Below are 18,014 nucleotides of genomic sequence, written 5' to 3'. Positions count from 1 at the left end.
GGGAGGTATGAGCTGTGGGGGGTCCAGGGTTGGGAGATATGTCGCCAGCAGTGAGGAGAAGCAGAGAAAGGGAGAGCAGGTGGGAGAAGGAGAGTGGCCCGCTTGTTTTGTGTTTTATTAGGACAGATTTGAGGTTGAGCAGCAGGTCAGCAGAGGAGGACAGGTGGGGAGGAAAAAGGGAAGGGGAGATGATTATTAAATAATAATAATAATATATACGCACTGTGCACAGTATACTGTTTACACATGGTTGTACACTGTATGCTATATATACTCAGCTCTATGCCATATACTGTATGCACACTGCTCCTACTAATATCTGGGGAGGATTATTATTACTTCAGGATAAGACGTTGGGTTTACAGCAACCCAATATATACGAGACATCTCTCATCGTATACTGTGTACAGTCCTGTATAATTTCTTATTAGATTTCCCTTCAGTTAGATTTTATATCCGTGTTTCTTCAGGTTAATTTTCCTTGAATAGACGATGGTCTTCTTCATCAATGACCCCCCGAGGATGGAGCAGGACACAGACCACATGGCGGCTCGGATATTAGACCTTACCCTGGAGATTATCTACTGGATCACTGGAGAGGTGAGATCTTCGCATTACATCACTATGATCTCTAGGAGTAAAGCAGGGAAATGACGGGAAATGTGAAGGATTCTTGTCCTCTGTGTAGTGATCAGCGTCTCCCCATACACAGGATCATTCTGTGGTAAAGACATTGTCTGGGGAGTGTGTGACCCCCCGTGTGTCAGGAGGGCGGAGCAGGACCCCGAGTGACATCACCGAGCCTCCACCTCATTCACTGATACATGAGCAGAAGATCCTAGAACTGACCAATAGGATCACTGAGCTGCTGAGCGGAGAGGTGAGCGCTGCGGGGAATGCTGGGACATTAGACAATAACGCCGGGGGAGGGGTCTGCTAATGGCGGGTCATTGTGTGTGTCAGGTTCCTATAAGGTGTCAGGACGTCACCGTCTATTTCTCCATGGAGGAGTGGGAGTATATAGAAGGACACAAGGATCTATACAAGGACGCCATGATGGAGGATCACCGGACCATCACATCTCCGGGTAAGAGGAGACCTTCCTGGGTTGTAGAGAACATGTCTGAGAGTCGTCTAGATTCCCCATCATCTGCTCATCACATATAGACAATGTATTCAGTCACTGCGGTTATTTCCTATAGATGGATCCAGTCCGAGAAATCCCCCGGAGAGAAGTCCCAGTCCTCTATATTCCCAGGATCGGCCAGAGAAGGAGGAAGATGTCCCCCGGGATCATCAGGTAGATGAGATGAGATTTCTGTACATTCTCTATACATTGATATAATGAGGCTTCTACTAATGTCCGGCCGCCATGCCGAGTACTGGAGGCTCCAGCAGATCCTGTTATTGTTGCTTCTAAAGCAGAACACTGCTCACAAAAGTAAGTACTGAAAGAAGTAGAAGGATTAATCTCAAGCAGTGATGAAAGTCTTCTTTACTTTAAAAGCGGTGACATCTCAGATTAATCTAAGAACTGTTTTTACTTAACACAGTGTCCGCTTTACAATAGACGAAGATTATTTCACGCCGAGGATAATGGCAATATTTCAGTAGACTTGTGCTTGGTTGAATGTCATTGCTGCACGGAGATATTTCTCATTTTGGGGTTGATTCGTTCATGTCTAGACATAAAATTAACTAGGGTTCCTTTTTTCTCTTTCTCATGTGTTTAATGTTGGATTCTTGTAGGAAAGTTCTGGTGGAACGACGAGTGGACTTCAACATCAGACCTCAGCGTCACTGACGGGTAGGCGCCTCTCAATAATCTTGTTTCAATCTAAATTTCTCTATTTTTGGGATCAGTGATGGGAAGTTCAGAAAAATGTCCATGTTGTGATTATTATTACTATTATTGATAGCAATTTTTTTAGTGACTGTCTGTCCACAGGCACTAATTAGAGATGGACAAACCCGAACAGTAAAGTTCGGCATCCGGACCTAACACCTACTCTTCGGGCAGAGACTCCGAACAGGGACTTCACCAGGAAGTCCGTGTTACTGTTCGGGTTTGGCTACCTGAATACCGGGTGTTTCTTGTGCTTTCATGTGCATAACAGTGTGGCAAACACTGCTGCTGATCGGCAGTGAAATTATCCCCGCCAGTCAGACAACTGCGGTTCCCATGCTGTCAAATTCCAGCGTAATCCAGCAGCTGTGATCGGAGGTATAAAGTTTACCTCCAGTCACTGGTGTCAGCTGATGGGACTACTGCTCCCATCAGCTGCAGCCTGCTGCCGCTAATAACAGTGAGAGCAGGAGTGGCTGATAGGAGTATTCATCACCTGCCACCTGCACTGTAAATAAACACGGTAATTTTAAAAAATGGCGTGGGTTCCCTCATGTTTTTGGTAACAAGCCAGGCAAAACTGACATCTGGGGGCTGCAGCTGTCAGCAAGGCTGGTTATCAAGAACAGAGGGGTCTCCACGCCGTATTTTTAAATTAGTTAAATAAATTATTTAAAAAATTGGCATGGGGTCCACACCATTTTTTGACATCTAGCCTTGCTAAACCAGACAACTGGGGTCTGGTATTCTCAGGCTGGTAAGGGGTCGTGAAATGGTACCAATAAAAACAACAACTCATGCCACAAAAAACAAGCCCACATATGATTCTGTTTCTGTCGGCCGAAATATGGAAAAATTATAGCTCTCAAAATATGGTGATGCAAAAACTAGTTAAAAAAAGCGATTTATATTGGGTTTTTATGTTTGTCTACTGACACACACTAAAGTATGTGTCAGTAGACAAACATAAAAACCCGATATAAATTTGGTATTGCTGTAATCGCATCGACCCAAAGAATAAAGTCGCCTAATCACTTAGACCGCATAAAACCCATTCTTCACATGCTGTTGATTTTTTCATTCTGCCTCCCAAAGATTATTTAGATTATTTATTTATTATTTAGACAGAACCTCTGGCGGAAGATTCCCTATAATGAGGCACATGAAGGCACTGTGGATGCCGTCTGACCTGTTATCCGGCGGTGTCCAATTTTTTTAGGTGAGCATAAAAGTGCCGTCGGCCACAGTTTTGTGCACTTCTGAAAAAAAAGGGCACAGCTGAACAGAAGCCAGACAGAGTCCAGAGTACCTCTGCTGCCTCATTATAGTGAATGGATCCCTCGGGGGTTTAATCTGAATTAAATCACTGAGTTTTAAAGGGAAACCCCGAAGTAAGTGGTCAGCGTAGAGAGCGCCGGATAAATGTCATCCTAAATTTTATATAAAGTGTTCCCAATAAAAGCTTCAACTTAATCCACAAAAAGCAAGTCCCCAATCAGGTCTGTCATCTGTTAATGGAAATATAGGGGGCTTCCACGTTACTGGTAGCACAAAGGCTCTGGAAAAGGTAAATAGCCCTCGCCCCCCAAAAGAAATTCAGCAAATTGTGCGCTCTCATATCCAAATGCCCCATCCCTTTTGGGCCCCACAGTGTGCCTAATACACATTTAGCGTCCACATGTTTGGCATTCCTGTAGCGATTAGAGCCCATCTAATTAATGGGCGTGTGTCTCCCGATGCATGAGCTGGACACAATATACGGGATCCACAAGGTACTGGTCACTACAAAGTACTGGTCCCTACAATGGCAGTTTGCAATTGTTACTGAGCAACATCCACTGCTGCTTATTTCTGGAAAATACCCATGGAGTGAAAATCTTAACTACACCTGTAGATATAATTTCAAAAATTGGGTCACTTGAGGGGGTATTCTGCTGTTCTAGCACTTAGGGAATCTGTATATGGAGTTCACAAATTATAGATAATTATGCGATCCAGGATGTCTCCGGTATAAAAGTAGACTGTTTAGCCATAGGGCGAGACTCGGGAGAGATCGAACGCTAAGCAGTACTGTGCAGCCACATAGTGGGTATTTTTGCATTCAGCAGAGATTGTGGGACAACATTTGGTGCCACTTTTACCCATATCCCAGTGTGAAAATGTAAAATCTGGGGCTAAAACAAAATTTTGAGCGTAAAAATGTAATTATTTTTTTCTTCATTGCCCAATGGTATAAAATTCACACCCATGGTGTCAATATGATCACTACACCCCTAGATGAATTCATTGAGTGGTATAGTTTGTAAAATGGGCTCACTGCTGTTTTGGCTCCTCAGGGGCTCTGCCAATGTGACATGGCACCCTCAAAGAAGTCCAGCAAAAAGTGAACTCCAGTATGGCACTTCTTTCCTTCTGAGGTTTGCACCATGCCTCAAAAGTAGTTTTTGATCACATATGGGGTATTGGCGTACTCCAGAGAAATTGCATAACAAATTTTGGGGTCTACTTTCTCATACTAGCCATATGAAAATACAATTATATATTATATACTTCTGTGAAGGACCTGGGGGTTCACAGTGCTCACAACACATCTAAATACATTCCTTGAGGGGGTCTAGTTTACAAAATGGTGTTACTTGTGGTCTGTTTCCACTTTTTAGGCACTTCACGGGCTCTCGAGACACAACATGGCGTCCGTCTAATTATAACAGTTAATTTTACATTAAAAAAGTCAAATGGCGCCCTTTCCCTTCCAGCCCTGCCGTGCACCCAAACAGTGGTGGTTTTCCCCCACGTGGGGTATCGGCATGCTCAGGATAAATTGCAGAACAATTTTTGGGGTCCATTTTTTCCTGTTACCCTTGCAAAATAAAAAAAAATTGGGTCTAAAATAAAATTTTTGCGACAAAAAGTTAAATGTTAATTTTTACCTTCCACATTTCAAAAGTTCCTGTGAAGCACTTGACATTTCTTGAAGTTTTGAGCACTTTGAGGGGTGCAGTTTTTAGAATGCTGTCACCTTTGGATATTTTCTATCATACAGGCCCCTCAAAGTCACTTCAAATGTGATGTGGTCCCTAAAAAAAAAAAAAAAAGTTTGTAAATTTTGTCAGAAAAATTACAAATCACTGGTCAACATTTAGCACTTTTTTTGTTTGGAAGTTATGTTTCAAAAATTGTGCTGATATAAGTCGACATGTAGAGAATGTTATTTATTAACTATTGCGTGTGATATAACTCTGATTTAAGGGCATAAAAATTAAACGTTTGAACATTTCAAAATTTTCACCAAATTTCCATTTTTGTCACAAATAAATGCAAGTTATGAAGAAGAAGAAATTTTACCACGATTGTGAAGTACAATATGTCATTGAAAAAAACCAGTCTCATAATCAGTGGTATCCGCTAAAGCGTTTCAGAGTTCTTACCTCATAAAGTGACAGTGGTCGGAGTTGTAAAAATTGGCCTGGTCTGTCCAAAATTAGTCTCCTTTTAATTTATTTTATTAAAAAATATGCAAATTACAAAATATTCCCCATTTTTTAAATATTTTATTTGAGAAATTATTTTTTTTTTCTAGGTAAAGATTGGATGGGAAACTCCTATAGATGTCTCCGTATAGCTCCCTATCATAATGTAGATGATACTAATACTACAGAAGATAATTCGATATCTGTAAATATACCTGTGGTCCTTCAGAGCGAAGATCTGTCCACCGATACCAGTCGCATAACGGTAGTGTCTAATCAATCACTGATCAGCAGACAAGGAACTGGGCTTAGAATCGAGAATCCATTTCTATGTGGGGAAAAAGTATATACTGAATCAAATCTTTTACCGAATGAAGAAATTCACAGAATTGAAAAGCCATTTTCATGTTTGGAATGTGGGAAATGTTTTAGCAAGAAATGGTATCTAGTTAATCACCAGAGAACTCACACAGGGGAGAGGCCATTTTTATGTCCTGACTGTGGAAAGTGTTTTAGTCAGAAATCAAGTCTTATAGAACATTTCAGAAGTCACACAGGGAAGACACCATTTTTGTGTTCAGAATGTGGGAAATGTTTTAGGAAGAAATCAAATCTTCTGGATCATCTAAGACGTCACACAGGAGAGAAGCCATTTTTCTGCTCAGAATGTGGGAAATGTTTTGCCTATAAATCAAATCTTGTGAAACATCAAAGAAGTCACACAGGGGAGACTCCATTTTCATGCTCAGAATGTGGGAAATGTTTTACTCACAAACTAAGTCTTATGGAACATCTAAAAATTCATTCAGAAGACAAGCCACATTGTTGTCCTGATTGTGGAAAATGTTTTAGGAAGAAATCATATCTTGTGAAGCATCAAAGAGTTCACACGGGGGAGAAGCCATTTCCCTGCACAGAATGTGAGAAATGTTTTAGCCAGAGATCAAATCTTGTGGAACATTTGAGAATTCACACAGGAGAGAAGCCACACACATGTCCAGAATGTGGGAAATGTTTTACTCATAAATCAGGCTTTATACATCATCTGGGAACTCATACACGGTAGAAATAATTTTCATGACTTGAATGTGGGAAATACTTTGGCCATGAATAAATTCTTGTTGACCATCAAAGATTCATTTAGAGTAGAAGCCAATTCCAGCTTCATAATGTTACAAATGTGACAGAAAAGAAAATCTTCTTGAACATCTAAAATGTCACACAGGGTAGAAGCCATTTTGATGTTCGGATCATACCAAATTTGTCAGGTGGGGAACTTAAAAGGGTATTGCTCAAGGTTGAAAGTTATTCCCTATTCATTGGTTAGGGGATAACTTCTCAATTGTTGCCGGTTTGACCCCTGGGACCCCCTCTGTTCTAGAGAACCAGAGCTTTGAACAGTCCTATGTGAATGGAGTGGTAGTCGATTATGCACGATGCTGCTCCATTCATTCTTCATGGAACCGACCAGAAGCATAGCTAAGGGGGCTAAACTTCTGAGTGGGTCCCTAACCATGTAACCCTGATTACAAATATGGTGGCGCAACCTAATAGCGAATGTAGGAGAACCTCAGCAGATGACAGAGCTGTTACTAAAATAAATCTCTATACAAAGACCAACGCAATCTTGCACTCTCTTTATCAACCTTTTCCTTAAATATATTCCATTCTTTAGTTGTTATAAGTGTCTGTATTTTACATTCAGATTCACCGATGTTAGATTGCAACTTTTTAATTTCTGTCTGTAAAAAGTCTATATTGAGCAAGATTGTGTCCATAACATATTTGTTTGATATCATTACAAACCGTGCACAATATGCTGCATTGTTCTGAAATAAATTTGGGCGTATACCCGATCTCAGTCTTCTAGGGATTTTACCTTCTTTATAGTACTGCCCCAAAGTCATCATATGTAGTTGTAAATTCACTAGACGTTTAACCTCACTTTCATACTTGCATTTTAATTCCAATGTAGAAGGTGTCTTAAGAAAAATTGCTTCTCCATCTATGCCCCCAAGAATACGTTCTTCCTCCTCAGGCGTATATTTAAAGACTCCTAGTTCCATGGTGTTTTTATCCATGGAACAAAAAAATGGCTTGTAGAGTAAAATATTGTAGATTATACACAATATTAAAATATTTTCAATTTTTGATTGTGCACGCATTTCCGGACAAAAATAGACAAAAAAATTGGAACAGCACAATGCTCACCAGCGGGTGCCCGGCCTCCTGGGCGAGATGGTCCACTCATCCACCCAAAATGCATACAGATTAAAGAAAAGAAGGCAGCACTCCAAAACCTTTTCAAAGTGGAAACATGTGCAGTTTATTCAAACCCACATCTCTCTTGTGCGACTTTTCGGCTCACAATGACCCTTTCCCTGATTATACACTACCTAAAACTTTATTAGTATTCATTAAAAACCTATTGTGAGGGACAAGGGAGACACCATTTTCGATTTAGTAATTTAAGCCCAATATAGTATCTAGCAATCTCCCTCCACTCCTGGAATATGGCCCTCACCCTTGGGAGAAGTACACAGAGTAGAACTTCTGTCAAATGGCCAGACAATTAGAAGCCACGTGTTAATGAGGCAAGGAGGAGCAGAGCTAGGACCCCCTGCTATCCTTTGTGCAAGGCAGCCGGCATCAAAGCAAACTCTAGACAAACGTGACTGACATCTAGAGATGAAATATGAAAATACCGTGCATCTCAGAGTTAAGTCCAACATACCACCAGAACCCGGGGAGGCCCCTGCACGCACCGCTGTATCTCAGATTGCTCTAGCTGTCCCGGACACCAAGCTATCGAGACTGACTCTCCAGAACCACCTAGCTGATGCAAGTTTGGACTCTCTGTATTGGTCCAGCCCCAATGAACCCATTGAGACTTCAGTCATCCCATTTGGATCTTTCGCTAGGGAGTTATGGCACAACCTAGATATTGGGAATTATTTCAGCTAGGAGGTCAAGGGTGGAGAATTCAGTCCAACCCAGAAGGGTGGCTTCAAATATGGGAGGGGGCACGCTAAGGGTTAAAAGCTAGCTACACACTTTTAGCCCCGTATTTGTTCTGCCTTGGAAGCCATGTCGCGTCACGTGTGGAGACAGAACAGAAACTAAGAAGGTGCCTGTGGACTCAAGCGCTTCCCTGGGGTCCACATGCTATAAGAAACGGTAACTTAACACATCCAGCTAGCTGCTTTCCCCAATCTGTACCCTAATTTTTATCTGTACCTCTGACTGTAATATCTGTATATATTTGTAGTTCCTACTGCGCCTTTCGGCAATTAAAATATCAATTAATTTTGGGCTTCTTTTTTATCTCAAAACCCAATCTCCCAAGTCCTTGAGTCCGGCTAGTACTTATATGCTACCCGGGGTTAGTTTCTGACTCGATATAAGCTTGTTAATGGACCGGGCTTATATCTAACGAGGAACTGGTGGCAGCGTACCATTCTGGTGTTATTGGGAGATCCTGGCAGTGACAGATCGGAGGTTTATATATATATATACTGTATATATATATATTCCTGGCCTGTTACTGGTGATATATATACCGTCCTTACTGCAGAGTGCCCCGATAACCAGTATGTGACAGGGCAGTCTCTCTGGCGACTACTTATCCTAGGTGCAGTTCCCTGACTGACCTGAGGGTAAGGGGGGCACCAGAGAGTTGAGACTGTGTAAGCTCCGTCACAGATTAGTGACGGCGGGGTGATATCCGTATCGCACTGGTCCTCCCATGTACATGAGGTAGTTTTCCTTACACCTATAAGTTCTAGAATATACTGTAAATACAGCCCAAAACATCAGAACTCAAAAAGTGATAATAGAAAAAAAGTATCAAGTAGTCAAGCATATAGGCGGATCACCCTCTTTTTCAACTACTCTTGTTCTTACCTGTCTGCAGAGGTTGACAACCTTTAAAAACACAATTGGTGCCACTGCTCTTCGTCGACCAGCCCTGGTCATCCTCACCACCGCCTCCTCAGCCTCACCCTGTCAGATGCAAGACGCAGGCTTCCCTCAGCAGCCCATCCTCACTCCCATAAGCAGTCTTCCCTTACTAGCCTCCCCCTGCCAGGCACAGAATTCCCTCAGCAGCCTCACCCTGTGTCCAACAGGGTGAAGCTGCTGAGAAGAGTCTGCGTCCTGAATCTGACAGGGTGAGGCTGAGGAGGCGGTAGTGAGGATGCCCAGGACTAGTCAAAGAGGAGCAGCGGCGCCAATTGCGTTTTAAAAGGGTTCCAACCTCTCCGGACAGGTAGGAACAAGAGCAGTTGACAAATAGGGTGACCCCCTTTATGCTTGACTACTTGATACTTTTTTCTATTATCACTTTTTCTCATGTTTTGGGGTGTATTTACAGTATTTTCTAGAAGTTATAGGTTTTTAAAGAATACTAATAAAGAAAATTTTTGGTAGTGTATAATCAATGAATATATATGCAATAATATACACTGTTTACATTTATTAACCCCTTAACACCCAATGATGTGCACGCGTCGCAAACCACGTCCATCGGCGCCCGTGTCAATGACTATGGGTCACCGATGGGTTAACATGACAACTCGGAGTCTGCAGCAGACCACTGTGGTTGTCATTGCCGCTCTGCAGTGCATGGACTGGGCGCCGATCTCCTGCCCGCATCCTTATAAGGGAGAGGAGCACTGTGTGTACCTGCTTGCTGGGGCTGGAACTGTCGAGGCTGCATCCTCTGTTTCCGGGGGGGGGGGAAGCAATAGCAAGCCGGACCTTCCTCCTGACTGAGGGGGGGGGGGGCAGGGATATAAAAGGGGAAAGTGCACTCATCAGAGCAGTTTGGCGCCAACCCAGGGTAGCGCGCAGAGAGGAGAGTGGCGCTCTCCGCTTCCCGTTCCCCCACCGAGTACCGGCGCTACGGCTGCCCCCATCTACTGCAAAGGGTCCGCACCAGAGAAAGAGAGAGGCCGGGAGTGCTGCAGCAATCCAGAGAGAGCGAGACTGCTGTGCACAGGGAAGCCGTGTGTTCAGCGGCAGGGACCAGTGAGTGCTGCGGCCCGGAGCATCTGTACAGCGCAGGCCCGCGCCCAAGCACCGCCACTGCTGGTGTCCGTAGGTCACCATGGAGCGAGGTGTTGAACGTTCCGGGCTAGTGAGTCCTGTGTGCGTGCTGCCAGACAGAGATCAGGTGCAGTACCCCGCCGGAGAAGCAGCGCGCCAGTGGTTGTCAGTGCTTCAGTCTTGGCGGGAACAGGCAGCGTGCAACATAGAGAGGAAGGTGCAGCGTGCTCCGTAGCTGACAGAGATCAAGGTGCCGTGTGCTTCATGACCGTGAGTACAGCGCACGTGCCGCAGAGAGAACCGCGTACGGGACAGATTGTGTAACCCGCCTGACCAGCTCATACTTTCCCGCTCACGGGAGACCCTGATTTTGCCGGTGTATATTTGCTGAGCCACGTTGGGCTCGTACAGTGCTGTGGCCCACTCCCTTGTCAGCCACTACAGCATATGGACTAGGGGTAGCAGAAGGTACCGGAGACCGACCGCTGCCACCAGAAGACGGGGTATTGTTGCCCACAGGACCCCATAGGAAAAGACACCGCCCCAGCCATTGTCGGCGCTATTCATTTCATGGATTTATGAACCACTGAATTTCATCAGGACTGCCGTTATCTGGACCGTTGTTCTTCAACTCACAATAGCCTTTGCCATTTTAACTGTTTAATCCCCTGTTTAACCCTTTACCTGTCTAAATGGGCCTCAATACAAATGCACAAGCAGGGTGCAGCAGACCCAAATAAAATAGCAAATGCACAGGTGCAATACCTAATGAAACAGCCAGCCTTCAATCAGGGATTGGCTGTGTGGTACACCAGTGCACTAAGAACACGCCACATACAGATTATGTATCTTAGTGCACTGGTGTACCACACGGCCAATCCCTGGCTGAAGGCTGGCTGTTTAATTAGGTATTGCACCTGTGCATTTGCTATTTTATTTGGGTCCGCTGCACCCTGCTTGTGCATTTGTATTGAGGCCCATTTAGACAGGTAAGCATCTCTGCCTGTTTTTGGTGTGTTTTCTTGAATTTTTCCTTTTTTGGTGTTTTTTAACCCTTTACCTCCCTGCTTGGAGTATTCCCCTGTTATTATATTTGTTAACCCTTGCTCTGCCTCCTGTATGTCACTGCATCCCGCAAGCTGCTTACACCCTCATACATGCTGTGGGGCTGCTGAGTCCATGCACTGCGGTCCGAGCGCAGACCGATATCCACCAACAGCTTCCATAAATGTACAGAAAACAGAATACAATAATCTGCACTCAGAAATACAGATAATTTTATTTCTATAGCGCCAACATATTCCGCAGCACTTTACATTATAGAGGGGACTTGTACAGACAATAGACATTACAGCATAACAATAAACATAGATCAAAACAGATACCAGGAGGAGTGAGGGCCCTGCTCACCAGATACCAGGAGGAGTGAGGGCCCTGCTCACCAGATACCAGGAGGAATGAGGGCCCTGCTCACAAGATTATTTATTATTATTATTATTTATTGTTATAGCGCCATTTATTCCATGGCGCTTTACATGATTACAAGCTTACAACCTATGAGGAAAAGGGGAGACACGTGAGGTGGAAGGTGACAATTACAATGTTTATATAACATCATAACTAGAAATAATACTGCACAGAGTGCACCGCACATATACAGGCTGTACAGCTCCCTGCAGCACACGACACCTCACTGCCCAACTGGAGACTGAGATCAGTGGAGGGAGAGACCGGGATGATGTCATCTCCAAGTGATAAGTCACATGAGGGGGCGGAGCCAGAGTCAGGCTTGTGGAGGTGAAGGACCTTTGGTGATGTCATGGCCATGTGATCAGTCATGTGGAGGGGGCGGAGTCTCACAGCTTTCCTGAGTCTATGGTGACCTCTTCATAATCAGGTAATAGAGACGTGTGAGAAATGTACAGGAGTGCGGGCGACGTATCTTCTTAATTATATACTTGCCTTGTAATGTCTTCACATCCTGTTCTGTCCAGATGTGTCCGGATCCCAGAATTCCAAGCGGAAGAAAGTTCACCGACCTCCATATTGGGACACCCAAGTGATAGGTGTCTCAATATGGAAACTGCTGGTGGTACCAGTCTCTTGTGCAGTACCACCAGCAGAACACCGTCACACCACACACTGTATACGCCATACACACCACACAAACACACACAGTATACACCGTACACACCACACACACACACACACACACACACACACAGTATACGCCGTACACACCACACACACACTGTATATGCCGCCATACGCACCACACACACACACACACTGTATACGCCGCTGTACACACCACACACACACTGTATACGCCGTAACCACACAAACACACACTGTATACGCTGCCGTACGCACCACACACACTGTATACGCCGCCGTACGCACCACACACACTGTATACGCCACCGTATGCACCACACACACACACTGTATACGCCGCTGTACGCACTACACACACACTGCATATGCCACCGTATGTCCCCCCCCACACACTGTATACGCCGCTGTACACACTACACACACTGTATACGCCGCTGTATGCACTACACACACACTGTATACGCCGCTATACGCCCCCCACACACACACTGTATACGCCGCTGTACGCACTACACACACACTGTATACGCCGCTGTATGCACTACACACTTACTGTATACGCCGCTATATGCCCCACACACACACACTGTATACACCGCCGTACGCACCACACACAAACACACTGTATACGCCGCTGTACGCACTACACACACACACACACTGTATACGCCGCTGTACGCACCACACACACACTGTATACGCCGCTGTACACACCACACACACACTGTATACGCCGTAACCACACAAACACACACTGTATACGCTGCCGTACGCACCACACACACTGTATACGCCGCCGTACGCACCACACACACTGTATACGCCGCCGTATGCACCACACACACACACTGTATACGCCGCTGTACGCACTACACACACACTGCATATGCCACCGTATGTCCCCCCCACACACACTGTATACGCCGCTGTACACACTACACACACTGTATACGCCGCTGTATGCACTACACACACACTGTATATGCCGCTATACGCCCCCCACACACACACTGTATACGCCGCTGTACGCACTACACACACACTGTATACGCCGCTGTATGCACTACACACTCACTGTATACGCCGCTATATGCCCCACACACACACACTGTATACACCGCCGTACGCACCACACACAAACACACTGTATACGCCGCTGTACGCACTACACACACACACACACACTGTATACGCCGCTGTACGCACCACACACGCACTGTATACGCCGCTGTACACACCACACACGCACTGTATAAGCCACCGTATGCACCACACACATTGTATACGCCACCGTATGCACCACACACACACACATTGTATACGCCACCGTACGCACCACACACACAAACACACACACTGTATATGCCGCCGTACACCCCCCCACACACACACTGTATATGCCGCCGTACGCACCACACACACACACACACACACACTCCGCATATGCCTCAGTACGCCCACACACACTGTATATGCCACTGTACGCACCACACACACACACTGTATACGTCGCTGTACGCACCACACATACACCCTGTATAAGCCACCATACGCACCCCACACACACACACACACACACACACACACACACACACACACACACACACACACACACACACACACACACACACACACACACACACACACTGTACTGTATACGTCGTACGCAGCATATTGCGCTATACCACCAGCGGAACACCATCGCGAACATGCCACCGCCGGGATCAGACGAATGATTCACTGATCGCCGCCATCTTTGTACAGTAGGAGCGCATGCGCAGTTTTAATATGACTGCTGCTATCTGTCTGCACAAACATGGCGGCGGTCTCATTTACTGTGCCTGTGCGAATTCTGTGCAGGCGCAGTGAATCATTCGGCTGATCCCTGCGGCAGATGCGCGACGTGTCTACAGGCAGAGGAAGGACGTGTCTACAGGCAGAGGAAGCCGGTGACATTAAAGGGGTTTACCCACAAACGAAAGTTCATTTTAAAAATCGTCTGTGTCTGACCGTGTACGGAGCATACCGCATCTCCTGGGCAGGGGAGGAAGCAAAAGACAATACTGACATTACAGCAGGGGGTCACAGTGGATTCATTTTGTGAGGTAAAATATTTCACTGACTGTTTTTAAACATTATTTTACCTCACAAAATGTCTCCTCTGCGATCTCCTGCTGTAATGTCAGTATTGTCTTTGAAGGGAGAACACAGCACAGGAAGGAGAGAGACAAGGGGGATAGCACGTGGGGTAGACAGGTCAAAGAAGAGAGCACAGACGGGAGAAGTCAGCACATGGGGAAAGAGAGATAGGTGGGTGAGCACATGGGGGGGAGAGATTCTCAACGCTGCAAAGCCTGCCCCCATTGTGACATTACCGCCCTCCCGATGCGATAGCATCGGACCTCCATCTAGTATACTATATACACAGCTCTACACTATATACACAGCTCTACACTATATACACACAGCTCTACACTATATACACAGCTCTACACTATATACACACAGCTCTACACTATATACACAGCTCTACACTATATACACAGCTCTACACTATATACACACAGCTCTACACTATGTACACACAGCTCTACACTATATACACACAGCTCTACACTATATACACACAGCTCTACACTATATACACACAGCTCTACACTATATACACACAGCTCTACACTATATACACACAGCTCTACACTATATACACACAGCTCTACACTATATACACACAGCTCTACACTATATACACACAGCTCTACACTATATACACACAGCTCTACACTATATACACACAGCTCTACACTATATACACACAAAAAGCTATACACTATATACACACACACAGCTCCACACTATATACACACAGCTCTACACTATATACACACAGCTCTACACTATATACACCCAGCTCTACACTATATACACCCAGCTCTACACTATATACACAGCTCTACACTATATATACACAGCTCTACACTATATATACACAGCTCTACACTATATATACACAGCTCTACACTATATACACACACAAAGCTATACACTATATACACACAGCTCTACACTATATACACACAGCTCTACACTATATACACACAGCTCTACACTATATACACACAGCTCTACACTATATACACACAGCTCTACACTATATACACAGCTCTACACTATATACACACAGCTCTACACTATATACACACAGCTCTACACTATATACACACAGCTCTACACTATATACACACAGCTCTACACTATATACACACAGCTCTACACTATATACACACAGCTCTACACTATATACACACAGCTCTACACTATATACACACAGCTCTACACTATATACACACAGCTCTACACTATATACACACAGCTCTACACTATATACACACAGCTCTACACTATATACACAGCTCTACACTATATATACACAGCTCTACACTATATATACACAGCTCTACACTATATACACTGCTCTACACTATATACACTGCTCTACACTATATATACACAGCTCTACACTATATATACACAGCTCTACACTATTACACTATATACACACAGCTCTACACTATATACACACAGCTCTACACTATATATACACAGCTCTACACTATATATACACAGCTCTACACTATATATACACAGCTCTACACTATATATACACAGCTCTACACTATATATACACAGCTCTACACTATATACACACAGCTCTACACTATATATACACAGCTCTACACTATATACACACACAAAGCTATACACTATATACACACACAGCTCCACACTATATACACACAGCTCTACACTATATACACACAGCTCTACACTATATACACACAGCTCTACACTATATACACACAGCTCTACACTATATACACACAGCTCTACACTATATATACACAGCTCTACACTATATATACACATCTCTACACTATATATACACAGCTCTACACTATATACACACAGCTCTACACTATGTACACACAGCTCTACACTATATATACACAGCTCTACACTATATATACACAGCTCTACACTATATATACACAGCTCTACACTATATATACACAGCTCTACACTATATATACACAGCTCTACACTATATATACACAGCTCTACACTATATATACACAGCTCTACACTATACACACTGCTCTACACTATATACACAGCTCTACACTATATACACTACTTCATTTCCTCTCTGCTGACATCCCCATTATCATCATGGGTGACTTCAATATCCCCATTGACACATCCACCTCAGCTGCCTCTAAACTTCTATCGCTCACTGCCTCCTTTGGCCTCACTCAATGGTCTTCCACGGTCACTCACAAAGATGGCACACGCTGGACCTTATCTTCACCAGCCTCTGTTCCCTTACTAATTTCAATAGCTCACCCCTCCCCCTGTCTGACTACAACCTACTGACGGTTCTCTTCTCTCTCCTCTCCTATTGCGCAACCCCCACTCCACAAACTCACTCACCCTCGCAGAAATCTCAAACACCTCAATTTACAATCACTCTCTGAGTCCCTTCTCCCTCTTACAGACATAGCTTCCCTTCATGACACAGATGCTGCTGCTACTTTTTATAACATCACAATAACATCAACACTTGACTCAGCAGCCCCCCTCAGGCGTAGCAAAACTCGTGCAGTCAACAGGCAGCCCCGGCCGACCAACCTGACCAAAGAACTGAGATGGGCTTCCAGGGTCACTGAGGGGAGGTGGAAGCAATCCCGCTCTGCCGAGCACTTCATCGCATACAAGCAGTCACTCGCCAGCTTCAAATCCATGCTCACTGCTGCGAAACAAACTTCTCATCTCTCATATCCTTCCTGTCTCACAACCCTAAACAGCTTTTTCAACACTTTCAATTCTCTACTCCATCCACCAGCACCTCCCCCTCTCCTCTCATTTCTGTTGAAGACTTTGCCTCTTTCTTTAAGCAGAAGATTGATATGATCAGTGAAGGCTTTGGCCTGCAGCCCCCAATGCCACTCTTAGCTGCTCAACCCTGTTCCTCCAAAACCAGCTTCTCCACCATGACAGAAGATGAGCTCTCCACCCTCCTGTCAAGATCGCATCTCACCACTTGCACGCTTGACCCGCTCCCGTCCTACCTCATCCCTAATTTCACAACTGGTATCTTCCCCTCATCCTTCAAGCATGCTTCAATCACACCCATCCTCAAAAAGCCCTCCCTCGACCCATCCTCTGTGTCTGGCTATCGCCCAATATCTTTTCTCCCTTATGCCTCAAAACTACTAGAACAGCATGTCCATCTTGAACAGTCCTCCTTCCTCTCCTCCTACTCCCTCTTTGACTGGTTACAAAATGGGTTCTGTGTTATGACCCCAATGGCAGAGGGTCTCAGAAATAGTTTCTAAGTCTGCAAACACAAAAACCAGCTCATAGGGCAGTGGTAACTGATCTGACCATATATCTAATCCTAGCACCACAAATAACAGCAGCCGGGGAACGTTCCTACGTTGATTCTAGACGTCTTGCGCCAGCCGGAGAACTAA

At 44.7% G+C, this 18,014-nt stretch overlaps 1 pseudogene across 1 annotated transcript in view; it reads left to right on the top strand.

Annotated features, from left to right (window-relative positions):
• Window positions 1-18,014, top strand: part of LOC143804206 (uncharacterized) — a 64,086-nt pseudogene that overhangs the window by 18,409 nt on the left and 27,663 nt on the right. Inside the window, exons 2-7 of the transcript XR_013220994.1 lie at window positions 471-600; window positions 713-880; window positions 964-1,087; window positions 1,203-1,300; window positions 1,750-1,807; window positions 5,427-6,542. The product of XR_013220994.1 is annotated as an uncharacterized LOC143804206 (transcript). The remainder of the gene's footprint in view (window positions 1-470; window positions 601-712; window positions 881-963; window positions 1,088-1,202; window positions 1,301-1,749; window positions 1,808-5,426; window positions 6,543-18,014) is intronic.

Source organism: Ranitomeya variabilis, chromosome 2 (genome assembly GCF_051348905.1).
Source record: "Ranitomeya variabilis isolate aRanVar5 chromosome 2, aRanVar5.hap1, whole genome shotgun sequence".
Taxonomy (NCBI): domain Eukaryota; kingdom Metazoa; phylum Chordata; class Amphibia; order Anura; family Dendrobatidae; genus Ranitomeya; species Ranitomeya variabilis.
The sequence above is the reverse complement of the archived record's forward strand: the minus strand, read 5'-3'. Positions and strand labels throughout refer to the sequence as shown.